Here is a 17,828-nt window from a genome sequence, read left to right as displayed (position 1 = left end):
AGGAACCAAATTGCTTTGCATCCTCGTCTTCATTGAATAGTTTCTACCTGAGAGAAGTCAAATGTGTATTATCACATTTTACAGGGAAGGGACAGGGACAGGGATGTGTGTAAGGAAATGTAAGGCTTATGTATACATCAAGGTTGTACCCAGGATGTGATCATTTTTTTCATTTATTCATTTATTTTTTTTTCAGTTTCCATTTATGTAGCCAATTTCTATTCTTTGTGCATATGTCAACATTTCAATAGGAAGGATCAACAGAAGCTATCCATAATCTCCAAAGCTAAAAGTTTTGGTCATGTCATTTCCTTATTTCAGACTTGATAAATTGATCCATGATGTGATTTAAGCAGATAATTATTAAATAACACCAGGCTACAGAGTAAATACTTATTATGCATGGATGGAAATTAAGACTTCATAGAAAAAGGTCCTTCCTTTGTTATTTACCAAACAATTCTAAGCCTACTTGTGCTGAAAGGAATAGTTTAATTTCACAGTCACCCGCTGGATCAGGCAATGGGGAGGTGATTCGCTCACTGCATGTGGCTGCATTCTAAAGTGGCAGGAAATGTGGATGCAGTGACCTGAGGTAGAATACAGCTCAGACATTTACTGCTGCACTATGTGGGCCAGCGTAGAGAGCTGTAAGATCAGTGGAAAAGTGTCAAAACACTTGGAAGTTGTCTGACAGATAGGAGAGACTGCAGAAAGATGGAAACTTATTACTATAAAGATTCTCCAAGTTCTAAAAACTGAGTTTGAAGCTCAGTCAGTTAAAACCACTCATGCTTCTCCAAGTCAAAGGAAAAGTTTTTGTTCGTTTGTTTTAGTTTTTGGCTTTTTTGGTTTTGGTTTTGGTTTTGGTTTTTTTGGTGCGACTTAAATTAACTCAGAGAAATTTAGCTGTTCTCTAAGCCGTAACATGAGAAGAGTTGAATGGAAGGTATAGAAAATGGAACACAGCACAAGGACTATATTAACATATTTATCTACTCTGTAACCAGTGCTTCATTGTGCCCTTCAGATATAATTCAAAATAAAACCAGTATTTGGCTGTTCAATAAAATCCTTGATGTTCGTAGAATTTAAATAGTTTCTAGATTTCATGCTGTAATGTCCTGTATGTTTATGAAATATGAGGTGGGCTTGTGGAAAGCTGAGGTGTTTAGCTTGTTGGTGGTAGTCCAGGAAAATGAATGAGCTCTGTGCTGAGTGACAGAACATGGAGTGGGTTTGACTGTAGGATCCTCTAGGAGAAGGGGCAGAAAATTGAGGGCATGAATGCCTAGAGTTCCTGGGCATGTGAGAGCGCTGCGACTTTGCCATGACTGTCATGATTTTACAGACGGTATAGTTTTCAGACACGGGTTTGAATCTAGTACAAAATTACTGTCTTTCAACGTGTGAGTGGAAATATCTGAAAGCATAAAATAAAGATATTTGGAAGATAAATTCTGATTGAATTGTTCTCATGATATACCATCCTTTGACATGGTGCTGAATGACAGATGTAATACATACTTTCATAAATACAAAGACTAGCTGAGGTATTTTTCAATTTATTCATGCTTGTTATTGGGATAATGGGACTGTTTTGGCTAAAGATCATCGAGGACTTTTCTAAGGTGAGACTATAAAAGAGCTATACCAGAGAATCCAAGGATGCAAGTAAGATAAATTACACGTATACTGTCTATACTCCAGAGAAGAACAAAAAAACGTTGCTGTCTTTAACTTTGACATTCAGCATATTAAAAAAAATAAAACTCCTTGTAGATTTTAGTAACTGCTAGTAGATACCTATGCAGGACTTGTGGCTTAAATTTATCCTATTTGAGTGCTTTGAACAAGCCCTTAAATCAAATCTCTAAGATGGTCACAGTGCATTGTATATGATTACAGATGAAAACCCAGCCGTCGTTAATCTTGTTAACCAGGAACATGTACATTATAACCAATAACCAATAACGTAAGAGGCAGGGTGGGCCAAACAAAGAAACAAACAAATTAAAAAAACAAAACCTTGAAAGTCTCTAAATACCAAGTTTTGCCAAACATTCAAACAAATTTTTAAGTTTCTGTTTCTCAGAAAACTAACACCACATTGTCAGAGTGACTTAGATACATGTTTACTCTGTGGTTCCATAATTTTACCTTAATTTATCAACGTCAACTCAAGTGCAGCCTACATGTTCCAGGATTTCTGAATTGTGAGGAACGTCGTAGAGTGTGATGTGTACACCCACTAGAAAGAACATTCTGTCGCTGTGTATATTACTGAAGTTCCATCTAGGAACATGACACTGGGAGTCAGAAAGGGAAGGAAGAAGTGATAATAATAGATATTTGTTATTGGTTCCTTTATTTATATTTCAAATGTTAACCCCTTCCCTGTTTCCCCTCCAAAAACCCCACATCCCACCCCTTCCCCCTGTTTCCATGAGAGTGCTCCTGCCCACCACCCTAGCATTTCAGTACTTTTGGGCATCCAGCCTTCACTAATTCAAATGTATTTGTGAAATTACCAAAGGTTAAATAAAATAGTATCTTAAAACTTTTTTGACATATATTTAAAGATATTAACCACAGTGGGGAAATTCTAGGAAGCAAGGAGGTGGTAATAAATCTCTAAATTTCCAGTTTAGTGTTCAGGGAGAGTAGGAGCATCTGTCAGAGATGCAATCATAGGGCATTCGTGGGGATAGGAACATTCTAGTGCTTAAATGGAATATGAAGGATCGGCTCATTTCCTGGTATGACAATGAATATGGCTACAGAAACAGGGTGATCATTATCTTCTAATTCTTTATCCTTTACACAATGTTTATAGATATTATTACTATGTATGCAAGAACAAATCTGAGGGATGTATGTGTTCTGCATGTGTGACACTTGTGTGATAGACTTCTTTTGACATACGAATCAAAGCAAATATTTTGTTGATGAGCTTTTACAATTATGCCGATGATTTGAATCTAAGAAATCCATACGATTTTATACTTGTTCTCTGTGTGTGTGCTTGTTCTTATTTGGGAATTTTATCTTGTGTTTTAGTGACTCCCTCTTTAGTCAGGCTGTCTTGTAATTGGTCTCCTGCTTTATGCCAGGCTGTCTTATAACTAGCGATCTCTCTTCCTCAGCCTGTAGAGTGTGAAGATTACAGGTGTGCACTAACGTGTACAGCAATCACAGTTTGTTGTAACAATTAAGACATTCAAATTGAAAAAGAAACACGAATACAGTTCTCATACACAGAAAGTAATGTGATTGATTGTGGGACAAATATGGTTGTTCTCAAGGCTTAGTAAAAATGTTCCCTTTTCCTTAGTTGAAAACTTTATGGCACTGTTCTTTTTAATATGTAGTCATCTCTCATTGAAATAGAAACTTACTGCAATATGCCCCAATGGAATATGTCTCTTTAGAATGGGTCATTGGATAGTACCTTTATCATATTCCTCCCATTTTCAATAGCTATAAGTAGAAAATATCTTTTGAAGGTTTAGGGAAAAATCAAACACATCCACAGAGGATGGCAGACAGGGAGGAAGGCCAGAGATGGGGAGAGGTGCAAATACATATATACATCATACAGACAGACAGACAGAAGACAGACAGACAGGCAACAAATGGAGAGAGAGAGAGAGGGAGAGAGAGAGAGAGAGAGAGAGAGAGAGAGAGAGAGAGAGAGAGAGAGAGAGAGACGCTTTCTGCATATTGTCTTAGCAATTGGGTAGCAAGAATCGGTGCTAGGTAGATGGCTGGCCCTGGCCCTTTACATGTTTACAATTTTAAAAAGCAATCCTTAATGCACAGTCCTTAATGTCTGTGAGAATGATATGTTTGTCTTTTGTCTTTGAACAAAGGAGCAAAGAATTGTACCTCATATGTGCAGTCGCAACACTTGGAGACTAAAGCAGGATGATAACCTGTTAGTACTTGGCCAGCTCTAGCTATAAAAATTGACACTATTTCTCAAAAAAACCCCAAAGAAATAACAAACTTAAGCAAAAATACTTGAGGGTGGGGCCGCACTGATCTTCATCCATTCTTTGCCAAAAGGTTTCCCTCAGTCATTTTGAGGATTTTAAGTCAATGATGTGCATGTTTCCAGTTTTCCAATATTATTGTCTAACATTTGGAAAGAAGAAAAGGAAAAAAGGAAGAAAAAACAGAAGGAAGGAAGGAAGGAAAGAAAGATGAGAGGGAGAGAAAGAGGAGAAAAGAAAAGAAAGAATAGAAAAAAAACAAGAAAGACAGATATTACTGTTTGCTGATATTCCTCACAAAGACAATTATCTGTTGCTGTCGTGTTAGAGATCCCAAATGGTCCAGGACTATAGCATTTTATTGACGATGTTATGTAAAAAGATATACATTGAATTGTGTTATTTCATTAAAAATAAATCCTGTACGGTTTCCAGGGATATGTACTTTTCCCCAAACAAATCTAAACTGCCATCTCTCTTTTCTCTCTGGGTCCATTTTCTTTTCCTCCTGTGATACTGTGGCTAAGCTTTGCTACACTTAACAAGAAGGGTATGCTAATGAAGCCCATGCACAGAAACTTGCCCATGATTATATCTAGTATCTCATGAAAAGAAGCACAATTCATAAAGGATTTAGTACATTGGAGACTTCCAGGGCGTGATTATATTTTGAATATTTATCTTTTGTTCACTCCATTTCCTTCTGTTTCATAATTTTCCCTAAGCTACACATTGCTTCTCCCTGGCACAAAGTCTAATTTTGTTTGCCTAGAAGAAAAAAAAAGCATTATGAAAAATAACAGTATTTTTGCCTTCTCTACACTTCTTAATTCAGACTAGAGGCATGTTGTTGCTCAAAGCACTCTGCCCCCACCTCCTCAGACTGTGAGTTCCAGTATGGAAACCTCACTTGCATGTGAATTCACATTAAAGCAACTGAAAGGACTAAATCTAGTCTGGGCAAGCCAAGTGAATTTAAGTCATTTCAGATCAAGTACCAAGTCACAGAATAGTAGTGACGTGGAAAGCAGTAACTCTTCAGGGAAATGAGTAAGCCTTCCTTTAACACCAACCTTTGAATCTGTCTCGTCTCTCTGTCTTTCTGTCTCTCTGTCTCTGTCTCTGTCTCTGTCTCTCTGTCTCTCTCTCTCTCTTGCTCTCTTCTTTCTTTCCTTCCTTCCTTCCTTTTTTCTTTCTCCCTCCCTCCCCCTCTCTTCCCTCTTTCTTTCTTTCTTTCTTTCCACATATTCCATTAGGGAAGTTTGTTCATTCTGGGGGTGTGGAGTACTGAAGGCAGTGCAGGAGTACTAATTGAAGAAAAGGAGAATGAATACAGAGAAATTCACCATAAAAAGAAAAAAAGAATCAGTCCAAAGTCTGCTGGTAAAGCAGATTCATGAGATTCAAGGGAGCAAACTGCTGTTTTCAGAGAATCAAAAGGACTTAGGACCTGGAATTTGATATTGAGATAATCATATAAACATGAGGCCATGATATTTATCTCAATCCTGAAAAGCCTTTCATCTATCCGATGTCTACTCTAGGACCAGCTAATAAAGTATGTAAATAGTAAAAGAGCTAATTCTTAGTAGATATGGTGCAAGTAATAAATATATTGTACTTTAAAGGCAATATCATATGTTGTTGTAACCTGTTTTTTAAAAATGCTGAGGGCAAAGAAAAAGTATAACTGAAATTAAAATTCTAGAATGTTCAGATTAGCATGATAAGAAATATAGTTGTGACGAATTTAAAGAATGTAACATGTATTGAAAATATTATTTTAAAACAATGAGACAATAAGAAAGAATGTAATTACCTAAAACAGAGTACAGAAGACAAAATTGAAATAAAGTTAAATATAACTGCAAGTCAAAACACACCATTGTCTACAATAAAATGTTAACTGAAAAAATTGTCCAAATAGTTATATAGAATATTGTTATATTTTAAAACAACATAATCATTTTTCAAATAATTTAAAATAATTAAAAAAATATAAGTCAGGAATATAGTAATTTTTTACAATTTAATATTTAGAAATATATCTGTTGTTATTCTATTTTAGTGACTATGAAATATTGTCAAAGGCTTTTTATTTTTATAGTTGTAACCCTGGCCTTCCATTTTATAACTTTAGCTTTCCTAACTGCATAAGGTGACACATTGCTCTCTTTCATCATGAGACTGGTAGACAAATGTGAACACTGCAGGTAAGAAGGAACAGGCATGCAAAACAGAGGTACTTTCCAGCACACGGCTTCCTTACAGTAAAATGTCTGTTTAATTAATTTCACACAGTGCTAGCTGCTTGACTTTCTCCCTCTCCCCAAGCACCCCTGGGATTATCTGAAATTTTGTACAGATGTTCTTACAGAGAATTACATTGCCAAGTGACATTAACACAAGCTAACATTCAACATTAATTTCATAGTTGAGGCATGGACGTGACAAGTACCTTCATATTCTTGTCTATATTTATAGTTTCATGAGCTGGGAATTTCTGTGTGTGGAATGCTTCCTTCCCACATCCCCTAATCAGTGACTTTCTACTCTGGAGTCAATTGGCTTTCTCAGCCTCTACTTCTTTAAATAGCAGGTTGGCTTTAAGGTCTTTCTTTCACTGAGCCCCTGATTCCCTTTCCTAAGTTATTTTTGTTCAATGTAATAAAGAAAAGAAAATTTTCGAGGTGGAAGACTTGTGTGAGAAATAAGATGCAGAAATCTAATATCTTATGTACAAATGAGGTTTATTGTGTTTCACTAGAACTGAAGTGTTAGTGCTGGTTAGAATTCCAGCAGAAGCCACCATGAAGCACTGTGAACAGATGTTAAACTGAGCAATCTCTGGGCTAAACAGGAAACAAATGAAGACATCTCATGTATGAATCTGGAACCAGGGCACTTGACTATGAACTGGCATTGAAAAGTACAAAGCTCATTGCAGAGTAGAGAGACGATGCCATTTCTACTGTCTATTGGCTGCAAGTGGCCAGATGTATATTACTTGTTGTCATTTCCCACAAGGTGTGTGTGGAAAATAACCACAGTATCAATTTAACGATATTAGAGTATCAACACTTTAGTGTTTCATCAGAACCTTGCTACAACCTTGTGGTCTAAGCTTATCTGTTGCTCTGTCCACCTTACAGATGAGCAAAATAAGGCATAAAGGTCAAATAGTTTGACAAACATTTTATGGCAAAATGAAGAGCAATGTTGAGGCTATCAAAAGCAAAGCAAGTACCATTAACATCTATGTTTTGATGCGTCCTCTGACGTGTACCACGTGACTTACAGGACTGATTGGTATTATCTCTTTGAATGGGATTAAGTATTAAAATCTGTAGTTTATATGCCCATGAGATTCAAGTCCTTTCTGTAAATATTGCCTACATTCAAATGGGAAGAATGAAGTATGTTTCATTAGTGTTAGCTCCTTCTGTCTGTGGGTGTTTTCTCTGTCCTTAATAAAAATGAAGACTTTTTAATGGCCCATAATATGTTGTAGTTGTTTAGCTAATCTCATTTAATGATGATAACTATCAATGTAATTCTTTTGCAAAGATATGTCTAATAAATCTTTCATGTGAATGCTTCTATGTGAAAATATTCTCAAAGTAAAATGTAGATGTCTGAGATATTCTAATATTGCTTCTATAATTTGAGTATAACTGTTGGTGAATTTAGTGAACTGAGATAGCAAAATAATCGAAAACTATGAACTATAAAATTGAATTGATATTTTTTTAAATGCCAAGCACATCTTAACTGATATCTCTATATAATCTAGCTAAATCTCAAAATAAATTTAAGGCAGATAATCACGTGAGTATCAGTTCCCTTAGCTATGCAATTGGAATCACTCATATGATTTGAGAAACTTTCTCATGTTTTCTTTATTAAGAAATAGGGGTTCTGTAATCTACCCAGGTCTCACTGAGTCCAGGGACTTCCTTCATTATGCTGAAATTCTCCCTGTGCGATGTGTTACATGTAAAGTGTAGCTCTATTAACAAAAAAACCAAGATGTTAAAAAAATAACAATTTCTGGGGAACAATAGGTACTCCCCAGGAATTAAGTATAGCTATTTTTGGTAACAAAATACATGTGGCTTTTACAGTATGAGTTGTGGTAAACATGTTCATATATCCTTCCTGTATTTACCCTCTGATAATGTCTTTTTTTACATAACCATTTATGTTATAAAATTACCCCAGGAGAATATGTGTATATGTGTATGCATATGTGTGGATATTTGTGTGTTTTCATGTGTTTGTGCATTTGTGAGTATATATATATATATATATGTATATATATATATGTGTGTGTGTGTGTGTAGTATACATGTATGTGTTTATGTATCTGCATATGTGTGCATATGTATAGAGTGTGTGTGTGTGTGTGTGTGTGTGTGTGTGTGCAACCTTTATCTATCTGCTTTGAAAGCATTTAACATTATGGTATTTTATGTTACATGTTACTATATGAGGTTCTGAGAATTGGAGAAAAATGTGATTCTCACCTCCGAATCTAAGACATAGTTCACTGGAAGCTGCAAAGCATTTCGGTGAATTCAGATGCACCAGATTACCACTCAAACTAACCTTGTGAGTAGGTCATGATGTCATTGTATTTCCTCAACTCAATAAAAAGAATGGGTGTAAATATCTGTTCCTATTGTTCTGAGGTCTATAGGTTTAAATGACAATGCATCTATTTATTATCAAATATTTCCAGAATAAAATTAGAGTCTGGTTATCTACATTTCTGTATTCTTATCGATTATTAGGCAGAAGATAACCAACAAATGTGCGTGGAGGTCAGGAAATGTGTTCAACTCAAAGCTTACCCAGGCAAGTACAATAAGCAAATTCCTACTTCTTCATGGGCAGTTCTTCATTAGCACCATACTTCTTTTGAAGAAGTTTATGTGATATAGCCTGGACTTGTCAATGCAGCTTCCATGGAGAGGCACATGTGCAAACTTTCAAGTCCCTCTGATGTTTGAGGAAATCCTGAATAGACTTACCTTGAAAATGATATAGAAATTATTTTATCCATTAGTTTGAGACAAGAATAGTTTGAAAGTGATATCTAATTGAGAAGCAGACAAAATAAAGAGTCATAGAAGGATCTGACAGAATAGGATACGCCCAACTCTCATGAGAAGAGGAAAAGAAAGCTACCTGAGGAGCAGTGCTCAGAGAGAGGAGGAGACAGTTTTACTGAGGGAGTTTTGCAAAGACAGATTGAAAAGAAAGCAAGCTAGAGACAGGTAAGACAGAGTGAGCTAGAGAATGAGAAGGAGTCAGAAGAATAGAACAGATTGCTAGGGTTGGTTTGAAGTCAAGCATAGCGATGAAGTCAGAGGATGAGAGAGAAGTTCGATTGAATCAGTCAGATTGGTGAGGAATTTGATCTAGAACGGCTAACTTGAACCAGCCAGCCAGAGTTCAGAAAGGGTGAGCTTATTCAGCAGTAAATCTTAGAGGCTCAAAACAACATTCTAGGCCTAGGCTAGATTGTACAAAGTCTAGAAGCTTCCAGGTCTATACCTAGGCTAGTGACCTTTGTAATATACAATTATCAGAGAATAAAGGCTATGGTTACAAATAAGCATTTTTGTGTATAACTACAATCCATCTCAGACATCCACTCCCAATACATTTCTTGAGATTTTCTTGCTTTTCTTAGAGGAATTTAATGGAACATTTTGCATATGTTTTTATGTTTAAACTCTCTTGAGCCCATGGTAATGGTGGACTCACATGAATAAACCTTTGATGCCACGTACACTTCAACAGAAAAATTATAATTTTATCTGGAATTAGAGCTGATGGATAAAATTAAGAAAAGGCAAATTTAAAGAACCAAGTGTTTAGTGGTTGTAAAATCCTTACCATTCTTTTTGAAAGCTACATTAGAATTAGATAACCTCTGTGTTCTGATTTTAAAGGCTGCCTCCAGTAATGTTTTACTGAGCTGCAAACTGTTCTGACTAAATTTCATGCCTGATAAATTCCTTGCATTTATAGCATAAAATGTAAGACTTTGTCCCATAACTAATCTGTTAAGTTTCTGAAATAGAGAAGTATTGAATCTTTTTGCATCAGAAAATTAAGCGAGTAAAAGTCATCATATATTTTTTTAAAACACAAAAGCACAATTAGGAAATTTGGTCATAATAATCTTGCTACTAAGTCTTGAGATACATTTAGTAATATTCATATTCACATACACATATGTTCATATATGTTGTGTTTTAATAAACCATCATAAATTACTATAGTTATAGAGATATATTCATTACTTTCTCAGTAAATGCTTACTATTTAATAGTTACATATCAATTAGGTTGATTTTCCAATAGCAACATATTAAATAGCATTAAATAATGACTTTTCTTTACAGTTTTACCATCATTATCTGTACTTATTGCATAGATAAAATGCACTGAAAACTGGTTTAAGATTTTCTAAACCTTATTGGGAAGGGCACCATCTTTGGAGTCACCTACATCCATGTTTCTTTCAGATCTCTGCCTTCTGAATCCTGTAATCATGATGTAGATAAATCTCTCTCACAATATCTGAAATGCTGTACACTTGGAGTCTTTGAATTTGTAGGTTTCTCTCAAACCAAACAAAAGAGGTGTGGTTAGAAGGGGGCTGTCATACATGGAGAAAACCCTAAGTTACTATTCAGTCTCTCAAGCAGAGGGCAAAGCAATCTGGGAGAAGAAATCAGCTGTGGGAATACATCAGTCAGTCCTTCAGGCAGTGGAGAACATTTGTCACAGAGAGGAGCAAAATGGTATCCTGCATCATCTGCATGCTCTGTGTCTGTCTGCAGTGTCTGCCAACAACTTATCCAATCCTAGAAGGCCACGTTTCCTGAGGACACTGCCATAACAAACACTTCCTTTGCTTTTCTTCCAATTTTTATAAAATATCACTTTTTTAATTACAAATAGATTGTTTTCATACAATATATTTTGGTTATAGTTTCTTTCTCCTTGGCTCCTCCAAGATCCTTCCCATGTCCCATTCTGTCTCTCCTTAGAATAATAATAAGACAGAGTAAAACAAAACTGAATATAAACAAAACAATCCCACCAGAAGAAAAGGAGCCAAAGAAAAAGCACAGGAACCAGATACAGAAGCAGAGACACACACATTTACCTACTCAGGAATCTCACTAAAAGAACAAAACTGAAAGCAATCACATACACACAAAGAGCCTCCGAAGATGCCATTGGGTTAGATTTGTGCTGGACATCTCTTGCTGTACAATGAGATATCCTAAGAGAAAACTAATGTTTTTTTTTTTTCATTTTCAAGTAGTTATCAGTTGGAGATAGTTTCTGGGTTAGAGATGGGGAGCATGTGTTCACTTCTCTTCTTGGCGCTCGGACCTCATCTGGTGCAGACCCATGAGGAAGATATTAGGAAGCACTCTCTATCTCTGGGCTGGTCTCAAGGCTGTAGCTAATTCCTGTCATCCTCAACCATCTTTCTTCAACTGTCCATGGTAGAATTCTATTTTGTTTAGCCAGTATCTTTATTAACTTAGGTCATCAACCTTGTGACGGGACACCAGCTAAAATGTCTGAAACCTTTATCCTCATTGCTTATGCACGGTACCGAGCTTTGCTATTGCCTTTTGAAAGTAAGCAGGGAAAGATTAAGAAGTGCAGGTGACATACCTTAACGTCAGGCATCCCTGTCTTCTTTGTGGATGCAGCCTCATTGTTCCGTCATATCTTAGCAGCTTCACTCTCTGCTGCCAGCTGTTTGCCACGACTATGCAAATTGTTGTTGTTTTTGTTTCTTTATTTGTTTTTAATCAGGCATATCTTAATGATTAATGAGCTTCCTTTTATGTCCCCAGATGAAAGTATTTCCCCTTTGCAGATAAGGGTATCTAAAGGCACAGAGGTTAATATGTAGGATTGGGACACAGGAACAATGCCATGTTGATTACTCTGATTTCCCTACTTTTGTTCTCAGATCCATAGAGTCTATCCTTTGAAGAGTCAGGGGAACAAAAAGAGTCACTGATCTTGAGTGTTTTATTACATCCTTAGAACTGCATTTTACCATTACCAAGTTATGAGACACTTCAGCTGCGTCATTGTTTTGGAGCAGTAGGGACTGAGCCTAGGTCTCTCACAAACAGGCAAGTGCTTCAACATTTAGCTGTACCTCCGCCCTAAATAATACCTGTGGAAGGCTGTCCTGTTGCATTATCGGGTCAGCATCCCTGGTTTGGGCCATATGTACTGAGATGAGTACATCATGTGATTATGTAGCTACTGTTGTAAATCATTTTAAAAGTTCTATTGGAACAGGGCCAAGGGAAGGAGCACCACCCAGTCAGTGCCAGTCTTCAAGGAAAATTTAGTTAAAGTCTCTTTTAGGGTTTGCTTCATTCTCTCTACCTGCTCTGAGCTCTGTGGATAGTATGCACAATTGAGCTTCCAATTAGTCCCCAATGTCTCTGCCAATCCCTGACTAACCTTAGAAACCAAAGCAGGACTGTTATTCAATCCTTGGACACTATGAACCTCAGGGAAATTTTTTTTTAATCTTCTTGGCGACCATGGTAGCTTTTCCTTCTTGGTGTGGAAACCCTCAACTCAACCAGAGAAAGTATCTGCCAACACTAGGAGGTATTTGTAACCATATTTTCCTGAATTAACTTCTGTGAAATTGACTTATGCTAACAATATGAGATCCTGAGGACAGGACCTGAAGAATATGAGTTAGTCACCAGAGACCCCCGAGCATAGCTATAAGATTAGACCTTCCACAAGAAAAAAAGGGAGGGGGATATTAAGGATCCTAAAGGCTTTTGCCAGCCTTCCAACCTCTTGGCTCAGGGCAAGGGTAGGCCAGGTTCCAGCTTCCTGCCACAGGTCGAGAGTTAACCAAGTTCCATTCTCCAACCACAGGAACATTCTTGAGTAGAAAATTCTCAGAATGTACCAACTGATGCTTGCTACTCAATAGATTTAAAGATCAATATGCTTAAAGGTTTAAACCATATGTAATAATTTTAAACTATAACCTTGCTGAGGTAACCTGTGCCCCTAAAGATTATAAAAACTGCTTATAATAACCATTTGGGGTCACCTTCTAGTCTTTCACCTTGAGGGAATAATTGAAGGTCGACCCCAACGTGCTAGAAGATAAACCTCTTGCTTTTGCATCGAAAAGGAAATAAATAAATAAATAAATAAATAAATAAATAAATAAATGTATGTTCCATTGACTCTTAGTGATATTTTTGCACCTTTGTGTTTTGATGTCATAAACCTGTAGACTACAGTAGTGAATAAGGTATGGTGGCACACATCAGACGTCACCCTCCTCTAGGGCCCAGGAATGGCTAAAATAGGGGGTTCAAGACCATATCTAAACCTGGCTTGCCAACTATTCTAGAGAATTCATTTTGAGTCTAGACAACTTACTTCTCTTTCTCAGCTGAATGTGATTGACATCAACATCAAACAAATGACATGTTGGTGGCTCTGAAGATCGTGCCAAAATTGAGGTTCATCAGTGCTCCCTGTACTCATCAACCTTCTTGTGTATGGAATCAGGGAGAAATTATTAAATGGTCCATACAGAACAAATGAGAGCTACTGAGGAGTGGACTAGTAGTGAAAGGATACAAATGAATGATATTGGAGACATATGGGACTTCTTGAAAGGACACTTGAAATATAACAAAGCTGAGAAAAGGAAAAGAAATTTCTAAAGCTGTTCACTATATACACTAAGGTACTAGCAAGGATGAATTCTGGAAACAGACTAATTTATATATTTTCTTCTTATGTATTTTGTTTCTAATTTTGTGTTTCTGTGGTCCCTTAGTGTCTTGGATCTTTTTATTTTCACTTTTCTCCTCCTCCACCACCATTTCCTTCCTCCTTCCTCCACCTCCCCCTCCTCCTCTTCTCTTCTTCTTTTCTTCTTCTTCTTCTTCTTCTTTTTCTTCTTCTTCTTCTTTTTCTTCTTCTTCTTCTTCTTCTTTCTCTCCTTCTTCTTCTTTCTCTCCTTCTTCTTCTTTCTCTCCTTCTTCTTCTTTCTCTCCTTCTTCTTCTTCTTTCTCTTCTTCTTTCTCTTCTTCTTCTTTCTCTCCTTCTTCTTCTTTCTCTTCTTCTTCTTTCTCTTCTTCTTCTTTCTCTCCTTCTTCTTCTTCTTTCTCTTCTTCTTCTTTCTCTTCTTCTTCTTTCTCTCCTTCTTCTTCTTCTTTCTCTTCTTCTTCTTTCTCTCCTTCTTCTTCTTCTTCTTCTTCTTCTTCTTCTTCTTCTTCTTCTTCTTCTTCTTCTTCTCCTCCTCCTCCTCCTCCTCCTCCTCCTCCTCCTCCTCCTCCTCCTCCTCCTCCTCCTCTTCCTCCTCCTTCTTCCCCTTCTTCTTCTTCTTCTTCATAATCAATCAAATCTGGCCACTATGCACAAAGTTATAAAAGAACACATGATAATTTTGAAAATTTGAACAAATAAATTTGGCAAGCCTAAATCATATATATAGTGGTTGTGAGATTTAAACTGTCCATAAAGGATTTGTGAATAGCAAGTTCAAACTGTGTTTATTTATAAGGGCTGTGACTTACTTCTTCCTTGAATCCCTGAATATCAAAAACATATGCTACCTCTCCTACTGAACGAGGCTCCTCCTAATTGGCTTTGGTCTTATGCTTTCTTTGTTTCACCATTTTGAAAAGTTATAATGCGAATACTTAGTGGTGTGGTTATTATATGTAACCTTAAAATTTGTTTCTTACTACAAAAATGTACATTCTGTTAGCATTTCTTACATAAATATTAATATGAGAATGGGATTTACTTATGTATCTATTAGTATAAGCTTAAATTTTGAGATCTAAATTTTAAACATGAGTAAAGTGATGTGATATATATTAATGACATATGTATTAATATAAATCTTCATATCACAATACTGCACAAAATAATCAAGTCTTTCATTTATAAAATTAGGATGCTATTTACTTCTTGAGGTAGTTGTGTGAGTTTAATGGAAATAATTTAGATATATTCCTAAGAAAAGTATGTGCACCGCATGTGTGACACGTGTAAACCTGATTGTGACACATTGTAAATAACAGCTTTTGTTTGCATGAAAACGTGCCCAGGATCCCAAAAGCTGATTTATTTCAGTGTTTTTTTCTCACCTCCCATTCCTCTAAAGGAACAATGACTTGAATACATTGTTTCGGTAAATACTGCATTATCATAATTACAATTTCCCTGAGAAAAGTGGCTCGCAGTTTGAATATTCAGCATCATAATCTCAATTTCCACAAGGAATGTAGAACAGTTATTATAAACAACACAGTGATCACTTGGTCCATAAGGGAGAAGAGATTACCTGGGGTGGGGTGGAGGGTTGTGAGTAGGGAAAGACATAAAAGCCTGAGTTCTGATCAGAATTCGGAGGAGAATAAATTGCAATGTCCTCTGAAAATAGTCTTGCCCAAACTTATGAAAAAACTGTATCATGAGAGCATGGCACCCTTACATGAACTGCTTTAAGCATTGCTTACACATTTTATTTGAGATAGTCTTGCTGGCCTGGAATTCTCCAGGTAGGCTAATACTGGCTGACCAGAGAGCTCCAGAAATCCCACCAATCTCTGCCTCATAAATTTTACTCTTATTAATTTAGTTTTATCACTTTTTATTAAACACTCCCATAATTGCTATGCCATATGAAAATTTCACAGAAGCAAACTATCACAAAATACAAAAGGCGCAAAATATTTTTAAATTATTAAAGTTAAAGATTTTATCAGGTGCTTTTCCCTACACAGTTAAGTGTTGTCCTTTGTCAGGGATAAAATGGGGAAACCTAATTATTTTTTTTAAAGATGCCTCTCTTAGTACCTCAAATGCTTTAATTGGCCTTAACCATTTTTTTTTCTTTCCTGTTTTATTTTCTAGATGAAGTGAAAGAAGCAAAATGCAGTATTCAAGGTTGGTACTTTTTATAACGTCTGAACACATAATAATAAAAAACAATGCATGAAGCAGTAAAGCCTAAATACCCTCAGCTTTTCACACATATCCGAAAATATTGTTTTTCCTTTCTTCACTATTGTATATAAGGTACAATATAAATTTTAGTATAGAACAGCAGAGTGATCAAAAAACTGGTAATATTGTGTAAACAGAACTATTCAATATTTTCTACTCTACTCCTCTGGTTGTGTTCATATTTTATATGTATTTATCATATTGCATATACATCCATACTTTTACTTCTACCCAAACTTTATCTGACCATTGACAGATTAACAATTAACCCTTTCTAATGTGGCATGATACTTCTTATAATAAATCTTCAACTATTATCACAGATCCTTTATTATCCTTTATTTAACTTTACATACCAGACAAGTAAGTGGATTTTCAACACTGTTCAGCTATGTTCAGATGACTACTCTTAAATAATTTGAACCTGTTGGTAAAATGATAAGGAAACTAATTTACATATGTATAGTGTCCATCTTTGTGTTGCTTTTGGCTATTGTGAGTGTTTGCGTATTAGGATAATGTAGTAATTAGTAATAGCAAGTATACTTCTACATTCCAACAGTTCACAGGTGGGGTAGATTTTGGAGTGGGCCAACACAAAGCTTTGCATTTTTGCCTGGATGGTAGCTGAATTTGTCAGCTTACAAGCTCTCCACTACCCACACCATCAAGGCAAGGCTCTCCATCACTGCCCTGGTTAGCTCCCTCAATGCTACAGCCAGCGATGTAGCAAGATCAGCTCTCCTGCTGTCATGTTCTCATGCCCTTGACCTGAATCACCTACACTCACACCACCAACTTAAAGCTGTCCAACACACTTTCTCCAACAACTGTCAGAATTGAGAAAGGACTCCCATATTAGGCTCCTCATCTAAATTAATTTACTATAAAACCTCATCACAGTCACCTCAGCCATCAATAGATCGAACTGCCCCACTGAAAGATGGTGAGCCGTAGTTGAGAATCAGGGCTCCAGACATGGGCTGCATGGATTCAAACTGCGAATTTGCTGTTTGTGTGTCTTTGACCAGTTTAGCATCTAAACACCCCTGATTTCCTCAGCAGAGAAATGAGACGAATAAAACCTTTTTATAAATCAAAGGAGACAATATATTTACAAGTCATTTCTTCATGCTATAAGAACTCAGTGAGAGACGGTCACCACTCATTACTTTGCTGTAATACATTTGCAGAACACATTCTAGAGCAGGCAGGCAGCAGCTTCATTCTCTAAAGGAATTTCTCTTGTGGACCTGCTTTTTCGTGCTTCACCTACACAGATACATTCATTATACGATAATATATTTGTTCCATGTGAAAACATAAATAACTTGGGAACTGTCCAGCAAATTGTGATACCCTGTGATGGACACTACTTGTGTTTTGCTTTCTTAATAGAGAGCTTTGATAAGTGTCACGAAGATAGAGGATATAATTAGTTTTTGATGAAGAAAGAAAGGTAATACCAAGGTATAATAAGACAGAAGGATAGAAACTTGGTGATCGCTTTTCAATCTCACTTCAAAGCCGCAAAGCTATTGCTGTGTGTGTGGACACACCCTCTTTCTTGGTGATGTGAGAGCTAACAACTGTCAAGGAGGCTTCATATTGATATAATATAGGTGAATGTTAGTAGATGTTGAGAACCATTCTTCAGCTGACAGAGAGTAAGAAGTCCTAAGATGCATCAGGAGAGTAAATATTAAAGAACATAAATAAGTATTTATTCTTCTATGGGAAGTATGTAGTAATCTGTGTGTTTGTCTTC

General features: G+C 36.4%; 1 protein-coding gene across 13 annotated transcripts in view; it reads left to right on the top strand.

Annotated features, from left to right (window-relative positions):
- Positions 1-17,828, top strand: part of Lingo2 (leucine rich repeat and Ig domain containing 2) — a 1,315,053-nt gene that overhangs the window by 857,961 nt on the left and 439,264 nt on the right. For 10 of the 13 annotated variants that reach the window (NM_001436764.1, XM_087548872.1, XM_087548874.1 and 7 more), the window contains 1 exon segment: positions 15,968-16,000. The gene's annotated coding sequence lies outside the window, so the exon portion shown is untranslated. 13 annotated transcript variants of the gene reach the window in all.

Source organism: Rattus norvegicus, chromosome 5 (genome assembly GCF_021556685.1).
Source record: "Rattus norvegicus strain SHRSP/BbbUtx chromosome 5, alternate assembly SHRSP_T2T, whole genome shotgun sequence".
Classification (NCBI taxonomy): domain Eukaryota; kingdom Metazoa; phylum Chordata; class Mammalia; order Rodentia; family Muridae; genus Rattus; species Rattus norvegicus.
This window is presented reverse-complemented; position numbering and strand designations above follow the sequence as displayed.